This window comes from Orcinus orca, chromosome 1, assembly GCF_937001465.1.
Source record: "Orcinus orca chromosome 1, mOrcOrc1.1, whole genome shotgun sequence".
In the NCBI taxonomy this organism is placed as follows: Eukaryota; Metazoa; Chordata; class Mammalia; order Artiodactyla; family Delphinidae; genus Orcinus; species Orcinus orca.
In genome coordinates, this window is record NC_064559.1 from 200,398,697 (window position 1) to 200,410,715 (window position 12,019).

The window sequence follows — 12,019 nt, forward strand, 5'->3', positions numbered from 1 at the left end:
AATGGAGGTGGCAGGACAAGGACACAGCAGAGCAGAGATACCCAGGATTTGCCCTCCTCTGGGAACCAGCGGCTTGAGGAGAAGCTGTTTCCTGTCAGGAAGAGAGAAGGAGTCAGTGGCTCGAGTCCTTGACCTGACCTTGACTTTGGCCTGCTCCTGATTTGCTTCCATGTGAGAGGGTCCAAGGATCATTCTTGCTCCAGTATTCTTTCTGGGTTTACACGGAGGCTCAGCTTCTGATTCCAACAGAGCTTAGCTGTGATTCAGAACCTCCCAGGATTAGGAATCTACGTGGCTGGAAAATGATCCTTTCTGCAGATGAAGGAAGTTTGGTAAGAAAGGTCTTTGGAATTTGAAAGTTCATCATGGAGGCAGGAGTGGCAGGACCTGGACCTGAAATCCTTTGAGCACCTGCTGTGGGCCCGGGACAGACAGACACTCTGCCATCCAGTGACTCCAAAGATTTCCACAGCCACCTAACTCTGCAGGGCACTGGAAGGATGGGAGGAAATGCTTTATAAACTGTGAAGTGCAGTGTACTTGGACAAGACCTAAAACACTTCAACACCTCACTGAATGGTTGAGCAGCCCGTGTGCATGGTGTGGGTAGTTTGGGGCTGGGGCATGGTGTGGAAATTAAACCTGAAGGATGCCACCCATGAACCTGTTATTAGAGCAATGATAAAATACCAGGTACCGGGCTTCCCTGGTGGCGCAGTGGTTAAGAATCCGCCTGCCAATGCAGGGGGACACGGGTTCAAGCCCTGGTCCGGGAAGATCCCACATGCCGCGGAGCAACAAAGCCCGTGCGCCACAACTACTGAGCCTGCGGTCTAGAGCCCATGAGCCACAGCTACTGAGCCTGCGTGCCACAACTACCGAAGCCCGTGCACCTAGAGCCCGAGCTCCGCAACACGAGAGGCGACGCAATGAGAAGCCTACGCACCGCAACGAAACAGTAGCCCCTGCTTGCCGCAACTGGAGAAAGCCCTCGCACAGCAATGAAGATCCAACGCAGCCAAAAATAAATAAATAAATAAATGTATTAAAAAAAAAAAAATACCAGGTACCATTTACTGACCACTTACCAAGCCCTGGGATAAGGCCTGTATGTCCATCTTCATGTTAAGTGGGTATTGTTGATTCCATTTTACAGAGAAGACTGACACTCAAAGAGAAAGGCACGGGGGACTTCCCTGGTGGTCCAGTGGCTAAGATTCCGCACTTCCACTGCAGGGGGCGTGGGTTTGATCCCTGGTCAGGGAACTAAAATCCCACATGCTGCGAGGTGTGGCCAAAAAAAAAAAAAAAAAAGTCCTTTAAAAAAAAAAGGGAGAGAAAGGCACCATGTGAGTCCAGAAACGAGAACCCCATGCGGTCTCACTGCCCTGTCCATCTTTCTAGTTGGTCTTTAGACTACAAGCTCATTCCAGCCTCGGGGCTTTTGCCCTGGCTGCTCACTCCTTCTGGCATGTTCTCCCTTCAGATATTCAGGTCTGGCCCCTTCTTGTTATTCAGAACTTGGCTCAAATGCCACCTCCTCAGGAGCCCTTCCATAATCACCGTGGCATACATGGTCTCCCTACCTCCCCTCTTGCCACTCTGGGATTCCTTGTTTATTTATCTGTTGACCTGTTGACTGTCACTGCCCCATTGGACTGTGAGCTCCACCAGGGCAGGGACCCCGGCTGTGGCCACAGTGCCGCATGCAGCGTCTGGGACAGAGGAGACACTCAGCAAATGTTTGTTGAGGGGCTTAAGGGGATTCGAACCCAGCTCCACGTGACTCCTGAGCCTGAGGTCTCTGTGTCCCCTCGCACCTGCTCCGCCCCTCGGTTCCCACACCACACCCCTGCTAGGAGCCACATGGTGGCAGTGGGGCAGGGGGTGAGCACAGGTGTCCTCAGGCTGCGGATGAGGCTGCCCTGGGCGCCAGGAGACCAGCTCAGCCACTGTTGCTGCCCTGACCTGGAATTGAACCTGGGCTCAGCTCTCACTTCCTGTCCCTGAGTGATCCTTCCCCATTCCAGGGTCCTTCTCTCTGGGCCTCAAGTGTCCGCCCAAGATTATATTTCTGACACTCCTCAGAGGAAGAACAAAAAGAAATAGGCTGAAACTGCAGCAGGAAGGACTCTGGTTAGACATAAAGTAGAACTTCCGAGCTGTGGGAACTGTAACAAACACCTGGGCGGGTGGAGGAAGTGGAGTTATGGAATCTCCTCCCCTGAGCAGCGTGAAGAACAGGATGAACAGTCATCTGCTGGGCTGGGGTGCAGGAGTACAGACACGATGAATTTTGGAAGCCACTCTCAAGCTCTTGGCTCACGCGCTGCCTTGAGGGCCAGGGACCTGGTCAGGAAGGAGAGAAGGGGTCAGCTGTTAGGCCCACCCGGCATTGGTGTGGGTGTGGGAGAAGGTGGAGAAAGAGGCTGAAGCGGGCAGAGGCTGTGCTTGTTTATTTAAATCAGGCAATAAGGACTCGGGAAATTTTAAGGTGCTTTAGGGTTTCCAAAGCAGGGTGTGGGGAAGTGAGCACTGGAGCTGGAGTCAGACAGACCTGGCTTTGAGTCCGGTTTTACCACTTATAAGCCATGACGCTCTAGGCAAGTTACTTCCCATTTTTGATCAATTCCCTCCCCTGTTAAATTGGAATGATAATGCAGATTAAAGGAGGTGACAGTTTGAAAAAGGACTTGACAAAAAGCATTATGATATATGCAGGATATATGGCAGACTGGGCAAGTTTTATTATAACAATTATGGTGGTTTTGTTTTCAGTTCAAATTATGCACCAAGCATAAGGTCATTTCATCCTAACAATAACCCTAATTTTTTTTTTTTTTTTTTTTGGTCATGTCCCGTGAACCCAGGTCCTTGGCAGTGAGGGTGCGCAGTCCTAACCACTGGACCGCCAGGGAATTCCCACAATAACCCTATTTTTGTCACCCATTCTACAGAGTGAATGAGGCTCAGAGTGGTGACATGACTTGTCCAAGGTCACATAACCAGCTGGAACCTGACTCAGGACTTAAATCCCATATGATTTCAGTCCAGTATCCTGCACCCTCCCCCTGCTGCCTATGATTGACTGAGAAGGTACTTTACAAATTGTAAAATGTAAAATTGTAAAATGATACAGATGAATATCATCATCATCATTTTTTTAAAAAAGTGATTGCTGTTCATTAACTAGTTTCCTCTAGAGCAGGAGTCCCCAGCCCCTGGGCCATGGACTAGTACCGGTCTGTGGCCTACTAGAAACTGGGCCACACAGCAGGAGGTGAGTGGCAGGCCAGCGAGCGAAGCTTCATCTGTATTTACAGCCCTCCGCATCGCTCGTGTTACCGCCTGAGCTCTGCCTCCTGTCAGATCAGTGGCAGCATTAGATTCTCATAAGAGCGTGAACCCTACTATGAACTGCGCAGGCGAGGGATCTAGGTTGTGCGCTTCTTATGAGAATCTAACGCCTGATGATCCGAGGTGGAGCTGAGGCAGTGATGCTAGCGCTGGGGAGCGGCTGCAAATACAGATTATCATTAGCAGAGAGGTTTGACTGCACAGAGACCATAATAAATCAATTGCTTGCAGACTCATATCAAAGCCCTATCAGTGGGCTTCGCTGGTGGCGCAGTGGTTGAGAATCTGCCTGCTAATGCAGGGGACACGGGCTCGAGCCCTGGTCTGGGAAGATCCCACATGCCGCAGAGCAACTAGGCCCGTGAGCCACAACTACTGAGCCTGCGCGTCTGGAGCCTGTGCTCTGCAACAAGAGAAGCCGCGATAGTGAGAGGCCCGCGCACCGCGATGAAGAGTGGCCCCTACTTGCCGCAACTAGAGAAAGCCCTCGCACAGAAACGAAGACCCAACACAGCCAAAAATAAAAATAAATAAATTAAAAGAAGGCTCAACATTTAAAAAACAAAAACAAAACAAAACACCCTATCAGTGAGTGGCAAGTGACAATTAAGCTGCATCTTACCTAGTAGACTGGACATAAGCAACACACTTCTGGTGTCACTGTATCGCATCACCCCCCAGATGGGACCATCTAGTTGCAGGAAAATAAGCTCAGAGCTCCCACTGATCTTGCATTATGGTGAGTTGTATAATTATTTCATTATATATTACAATGTAATAATAATAGAAATAAAGTGAACAATAAATATAATGCACTTGAATCATCCAGAAACCATTTCCTGCCACCCGCCATCCCCCTCCGTCTGTGGAAAAATTGTCTTCCACGTAACCGGTCCCTGGTGCCAAAAAAGGTTAGGACCGCTGCTCTAGAGGGAGCAGAGTACTTCTCAGTTCTGCCACTAGAGGGCAGCAGAGCCCTGGACTGGGACCCAGAGGTCCTGAGGGTGGTGCCCTGCTCTCTTCTCACATCCTTGGGTCTTGAGCCCTCCTGATGCTTAGCTGTGTGCTGGAGGGTAGGAGCACAGAGCAGCGGGCTGGCCAGGGGGCAAGAGATGGCACAGCCTTTGGGAAATAGGAGCACATGCCCAGTCCTGACTTCAGTTCTGAGAGGAAAACGTCTGACAAGCAAGATGGTGGTTGGTCGTGACACCCTCCTCCAGGAAGCTCCCCGCTGACTCCCGGGCTGGGTCAGGAGCCCTCTTCTTGCCCCCATAGCCCTGGAATCCACGGCATCAGCATCACAGGGTACGTCACCTTCTCTATGCTCCCTTTGGACGGTCGGCACCTCGAGGGCCGTGCACTCTGACTCCTTCAGGGGTCCCAGCATGGGCCGAGCACTCAGGGGTGCTTAAGGCTTATTGAATACATGTATGTGGGCAGCGGGTGTCTGAGCTGGGTTCAGAGCCCCTTCCTTCTGAGACTGCCCCGAAGGTGGAGCGAAGGGGAAGGGAGAATTCCTAAGACTGAAAGATGCTTATCTCCAGAGGCTCCGGAGACCACCCACTTGGCCCTGGGATGTCTGAATCTTTATGCCAAGGTCTTGGCTGCACAATGCGACCATAAAATCACCCCCACCAGGTACTAAATGTTGTTTGTCATTTCATCCACGTTGTTTACCTCCTTAACCCCTGTGACAACCTTCCAAACAGGTTCTATATATACCTTCCAGATCTTTCAAAGGAGGAAACAGAGGCTCAGAGAGAGGAAGTGAGGTCACACAGCAAATAAGAAGCAGAGCCTCTTTGAACCCAGACCCACCCGACCCAGGGCCTACTCCCTGAAGTCCTTTGCTCTAACAACCACCCTCTCCCAGCTCTGCAGCAGTTCCCAACTCAGGAAGCCCATGCATGTCCGCCAGTCACCACGGTGCTCACAGCAGCCCTGCAAGGTGGGCAGATGGGGATGGGAAGCATGGGGCAGTGTCGTACCACGGTTCACTCAGATGGGCCCTTAGGAGCAGCCCTTCCCAGCTCTGCGTTCAGTGATGTCAGGCTGGTGCTGGAAATGAGCCATGCTGGGCGTATTTACGCTACTGAAACCAGCTGCCCCCCATCCCTGTCACCACCCGACGTCAGAGTTGGTTGTTAGTCCTTCACCAGCACACCCCTGGATGAATAGGAGCCCACCGAGCCTCAGAGAGAAGTGAAGATACTGAGATGCTCACAGGCCATCTCTGCTTCCCAGCCAGGCTTCAGCCCCTCTGCCTGGCTCCCCCGGAGCCTCTGCCCTCCCTCTTTGCTCACATCCTGCCTGGGTGTGGGAATGATGCAGTTTCAGCAGCTGCGCCCCTGATCCTATTATCCTCTCCAGGGCGTGACAAGTGCCTGTGACTGGCCCTGCTGGGCCCCCTGCCCCTCCCTCCTCCTGCCTGTGGACTGGGGGTGCTCCTGGCCCCCCAGGTAAATCTTATGCCCAGCGGGCAGTGGGATGCCTCGAACCCGACTTTGATATCCCTCAAGCTGTGACCCGCCAAAGAAGAGTGACACCAAATGGTGTCACATCCACCTTGCCTCAATGCCTGTCTACACCTGCCCCCCGCAGGGTGGGGTGAAGCAAGGCTTTGTGAAGGCAGGGGTGGACATGTGCTGGAAGGCTGTACTTCTCGGCTGAGGTAGTGGCTGGTGGCACTGGTCACTCAGGGCCCCAGTGGCACCCTGGATTCAGCCCTACAGCCACTCGAGCTGCTGGGGGTGGTTTTGGGGTCCAAGCGTGCAGTCAGCGCACCTGGAGGTGAGGACATGTGGACGGGCTCGGGGCGGAGCACAGGGAAGGAAGGGGGGCCCACATCCCCTTTTCCCAAACAGGTGCCTCCCTCCTGGACACCCCCGCCGAGGCTGCTGGTTTCCAGGAAAAGGCCGACGCAATCGCTGAGTCAACGGATTGAGGCTGGTATCACCCTGGCAGCTCTACGAGATGAACCTGTTGCTTCCAGAGCCCAGCAGGGCCTGCCCAGGATCCCCGGACCTGGCCAGGTTCCCGCTACCCACCCTGCACCATTGTTCCTACCTGGCAACCAGCCCTGCCTCTCTCGCTCTCCTTCTCTCCTGCCCCAGCCTCTAGCCCAAACATCACGTCATGCCCCGAACCAGCCTCTCTCCAACTTCCCAGATGCCAGACTTGCTCGCTCTGCAGTAGGAGGGGGTGTCAGGAGACCTGGGTGTGAATTCCGGGACCACACCTACCGGCTCTGTAACCTTGGGCAAGTCCTTTTACCTCTCTGAGCCTCAGTTTCCTCACTGATGAGATGCAGGTTGTCACCCCACTGGGCCTTACTGTTCAAAGGATAGAAGGGGCCCAGGGGGTGCCGGCAGGCAAGAGGTGTTCAGGGAATTAATGGCTTTTACAGACTCTCCTCCAGCATGACCTGTTTTCCCAGGGCCTGTGGGGGAGAAGGGAGCTGTGGAATCTTCTGCTCGCCCACCTCACATCCATCAGCATCAATCATTGTGCTCATCATACAGCTCCCTGGTTCACTGGTGAAATGGGTTCGAGCTTCCCACCTGAGTCTCCCACCTGAGCCGGCTCTGAGTTCCTGGCATTAGCAGAGCCTGAGGTGTGGGCAGGGAATGGACACGGCCAGAGGCCACCATCTGGGCGAGGTCAGGACTTGGAAGAATCCAGCCTGTCCAAGAGGAGAGCAGACAAGACTGCCTTGTGGGGGGATTCGGAGGGGAGGCCTGGTCCTCTCCGGGGCAGCTCCAGGTGATGGCCCCCGGCCAAGGAGCCCATGCTGTAGGCGTAGTGCCCACACCCTGGTTCTGGTGTAGCACGGCACCCCTGCTCCAGACAGCGTCTTCTTGTTTTTTTTGGGTTTGGGAGGAATTAGTGAAGTTGTTCTGTAATTAGCAGTGGGGTGGGCACCATCCAGGACTCGCAAGGGGGGCTGGGAAAGAAGGGGAGAGAGGCTGGGGACCAGGATTGCTCAACAAATGACCGGTGAAGCGGGAGGAGTGGGAAGGGAGTGGTGGATTGAGTAGAGTGAATCAGTGAATGAATAAGTGAGTGAGTGAATTAATGAATAAGTGAGTGAGTGAATTAATGAATAAGCTAGTGCCTAAACAATATTAGCAAACACTTAGGTAGCTCTCGCTACATGCCTGGCGTTGTTCTAAGCCCTTTCCTTGTCTGTACTAACTCAGTCATCACAAAAGTAAGCTGTCTTACTACCTCCATTTCATGGAGGCACAGAGAAGTTAAGTAACTTACCCCAAGTCATACAGATGGTAAGTGACTGAGTTGGGATTGAACCCATACAGACTGGCTCCAGAGTCTCCTGATACCAAATGGGAGCCCAGCCCCAGGACTAGGAGGAGAGTTCATAGCTGAGTGGTGGGAAGCTGGATTTTGCAGTCTGGACCTTGAGACTTCAGACTTCACATTATTTCGTAGGTCGTTCATTCATTCATTCCACATATCTGCTGGCCACTCACTCACTCACTCATCCATTCACTGAGTGCTAGCTCTGGGAAAAGGAGGGGTGAGAATTATGATTCTGTTCTGCCCTGGCAAAATGTGTCCTTCAGGGCTCAGCTCAGGTGCCACCTCCTCCAGGAAGCCTTCTCTGATTTCCTCTGCAGAGGCTCCTGGGCTTCCCTCAGTATTATCTTCCCCCTGCGCCTGCTTCCCTCTCTAGTAGGGCAGTGCTTTAGTCTCTGAATTCTTGGTATACCATGGGTGCTCAATAAAAGCTTGATGAAGCAACTTGTTGCTGCTGGGCCTCCTCCTGGGTACTGCCAGCACCCTGCTCTCTGCTGCTTCCTCTCCTCACTCCAGCCAGGATGCTCCAGTGTCTGGGCACACTCCCCAAAAGACTTTCCCATCCTGCTGGTGAGTGGAAACTCCCCAGGCACTGGTTCCAGCCAGGGGCCATGATCAGCAGGGGTGGGATTCACCCCTGCCTCGGGAGGGAGGGAACTGGGCCCGCCCTAGCTCAGCAACCAACAGCAGCCTCTTCCTTTGCTGGCTAAATGTTTGTTTTCAAATTCCTGAGGCCCGCATCACCTCTCACCCCTGTCCCCACTGGCCCCTGGCCTGGCTTTGCTTCCTTCCTCCCCTTACTTGACCAGGCTGGTTTGCCCTGGGGAGCTGGGCCAAGCCTGTCTCTCCTGCTGCCCACCAGCTAGGTCCCGAGCCTTGAACTGGCTGACTGGGGAACCCAGAGATTGGGGCATGAGACAGGGAGCTCAGGAGTCCTCCGCAGCTCCTCCGCAGAGAGTATGGAAAGGCCAAATCTTTTCGCTCTTCAGGGAATCACAGGCTGGTAGCCAGAACAAGTTACTGGGTTAGTCGGGTTGGGCAGACCTAGGCCTGGCTGAGGAGGCCCAGCACAGGTCAGACCTAATTCAAACCCTCCCCAGCTGGGAGTCTTGAACAAGTAGTGTGGTGGGTCTCAAACTTGAACTCTTGTGCCTCAGAATCACCCAGGAACCTCGACAAAAATACAGACTCCTGGGCCCCATCCTCTGACTTTCTGATTCCGTGGATCTGAGGGAGAACCTGGGGATCTGAATTCAGAGCGTGCTTCCCTGGTGATTCAGATGCAGGAGGCCCGCACTGCTGACACACAGTGGTGAAAAGCTTGAAGAAGACAAAGCCAGGTTAGACGGACAACCATGGGTTCTAACCCCAGCTCTACCATGTACCTGTGCTACGACTGACCTTTGAGAACTGTACCTTCCAGTTCAGTGGGCACTGGCCACAGGTGGCTATTTACGTTTAAATTAATTGAGATGAAATAAAATTCAAGCCAGGTCCTCGGGGGCATCGGCCACAATTCCAGTTCTCAGGAGCCCCGTGTGGCTTAGTGGCCACCATATGGCACAGAGCAGATATAGAACACTGCCATCCAGCCATCCCTCCATCCACAGAAAGTTCTCTTGGACGGCACTGTTATAGAATGTCAGCTCCACGAGGGCAGAGATAATCATTTGCTTTGTTCCCTGGTGTCCAAGATATACAGCATAGTGCCTGGAACATAGTTGGAGATCCATAAATACTTTTTTAGTTGATTTTTTATTGTTAAAATATACCACGTATAATGAAAAATGGACCATCTTACCCATCTTTAAGTATTCAGCTCTGTGGCATTAAGTATATTCACATCGTTGTGCAACCATCACCACTATTCATCTGCAGAACTTTGTCATCATCCCAAAGTGAAACTCTGACCCTATGAAACAATAAATCGCTATCAATAAATGGGTGATCTTGGTCACCTCCCTGCCCTGAGCTTCAGCTTCCTGACCTGCAGAATGGGTGTCATACGAGTTCCCATCTTGCGAGTCTGTAAAGGTTAAATGAGATCTAGAGCGTGTGTTTAGCACAGACCCTGACGCAGACTAAGTGCTCATTAAATGTTCGCTTTTGGGGCTTCCCTGGTGGCGCAGTGGTTGAGGGTCCGCCTGCCAATGCAGTGGACGCGGGTTCGTGCCCCGGTCTGGGAAGATCCCACATGCCGCGGAGCGGCTGGGCCCGTGAGCCATGGCTGCTGAGCCTGCGCGTCCGGAGCCTGTGCTCCGCAACAGGAGAGGCCACAACAGTGAGAGGCCTGCGTACCGCAAAAAAAAAAAATGTTCGCTGTTACTGTGTTATTGCCCCATGGGGCAGTCTTGCCTGAGTATCCCGCAACTCCCTGCTCTCTGAACTCTCCATTCAAGTAGACAGAAACAGGGACCACTGTTGGTGTGAATGACATGGGTGTTTTTGTCTCCAGGGCATGAGCCGCTGTTGCCTTTGTGTCCTCAGCCAGGCTAGCTACCCTGATGACCGTCACTTCCAGCTGCTTCACCAACAGCTGTCCTGGGAGCCTGCAACACCCCCTGAAATGCGGGCGGAGTTGGAATAAACCCTTACAGACGATGTCAAAGTACAGATGGGAAGGCTGAGGCCCAAGGTCACATAGGAAGGCAGAGGCAGAGCCACCGCTCAGAGCAGGAATGCTGATCCCAGTCTTTTCAAGACACTACCTGACTGGCATATGGGAGCCACGGACTGAATGAATGGATGGATGAATGAATGAATGCTGTCAGGTGGATGAACCTCGTTCTGCAGCTGAAGAAACAGGCTCAGGGAGGTTAAGTGAGGTGCTTGGTAAATGTTTATGGAATTGATCGCATAGTGTCAGAGGGCAGGGCATACTGGCCAGGCACCTTGAACCCTGCAGTACCTTTAATCGCTGCCCCCAAGGGACAGCCAGGACAGTCTGTTGATCTGGACAGGAAGTTGTCATGGCGGAGTAGAAGGAGAAGCTATCTCTTGGCATCATGAAGGAAGGAAGGAATTTCTTTGGTTTTGGAGTCAGACGGGCTCAGATCTGTCACAGATCTTGAGACAAGGGAGCAGTCTTGCTGAGCTCTCAAACTTTCTAAGCTTGGGACCCTCCCGAGACATTATAAAAGCTGTGGCCTCCAGCCACTGGTGAGCTGGTAAATGTTTACCAACTGGCCCTCTCAAAGGAGAAAAAAAATGCTCTGGTTTGCCTCATTTGCTGATTGCTATGGTGTAGATGCTTCCACTCACGGTTATTTCAAGGTACCAATGAAAGCTGGCTCACAACACTCATGAAATGTTAACAACACGCTCTCCCTGAGCCAGACGAGCCACAGCTCCAGCCCGTCAGGCCAGGCTCGTCCCCTTCCCGTGCCTCATCTTCCTCGGCTGTAAAGTGGAGGTGCTGATGGCTCCTACCTGCAGGGCTGTCGTGAGGATGAAATGGGTTGTTTCTACGCTCCGACCCAGAGGCCGGGAGATCAGCAAGTCTGGAAGGAAGGTCCCACCTTCCAGCCCTGGCTGGGGTGTGTTGAGGGGGCCCAGAGGGCAGCCAGGAGCCTCAGCTGTGGGAGACCAGCACCTCATCCCCTTCCCACCCCTGGACTCCTGGGCAGCCTATCCTTCCTTTCTGATTCCCGGCCCAAGGATTCCTGGGTTGCCCAGTGGAGGTGACCACGAAGCCCCCCGCCCTTCTGTTTGGGCCACTTCCGGAAGCGGGTGGAGCCAGGGGGTGGGCAGAGCAGCTCAGTGGTGACAACAGAGTTTGCCCAAACCTGGAAAGACAGGCTCATCTGCCCGAGTCTGGCTAATCCCCTCCTTTGACCCTGGCTTAATCCCTGTACCATGGGAGGGGGGAGGAATTCCCCTTCGCCACCCATGCAGCCCCTCCTATCCCTACCTGAGTGCTGGCAGGACCCTGGGCACCCAAGGGAGCCCTCCTTTGACAATGGGGTACCAGATCACGGTGCCATGCCCCACTCTGCATCTCTCCTCTTGGTTTTGGCATCTAAGGCGCCTGCTTCCAGGGGCAGTGAGCCTGGCAGCTAAGGGGAGCTGATCATGTTGAGAAGGGTCCTTCTCACTTTGGGAGGGAAGACTGCATTCCTGGCCAGGTGTTCTAAAAGATTCTTTGTAAAGAACAGGAGAACACAACAAAATATTAGGGCAGAAAGGGACCTATGGCAAAGACAAGCCTTCTGCTGCAAAGATGGGGAAACTGAGGCCAGGGAGGGGAAAGGTCATGTTCATAGTCACACAAGGACTCAGAGGCTGAGCTGGGACCTGGACCCGGTCCTTGGATGGACAGTCTCTTTTTTGCTACCTGGTGAGTGGT

The 12,019-nt window shown here is 53.2% G+C and overlaps 1 long non-coding RNA gene across 1 annotated transcript; it reads left to right on the top strand.

Annotated features, from left to right (window-relative positions):
• Positions 1–3,144: 3,144 nt before the first annotated feature.
• LOC117202368 (uncharacterized) lies at positions 3,145–10,381 on the top strand. The gene is made up of 3 exons (XR_004484697.2): positions 3,145–4,995; positions 5,087–5,305; positions 6,222–10,381. It is a non-coding gene; the product is annotated as an uncharacterized LOC117202368 (long non-coding RNA).
• Positions 10,382–12,019: the final 1,638 nt, after the last annotated feature.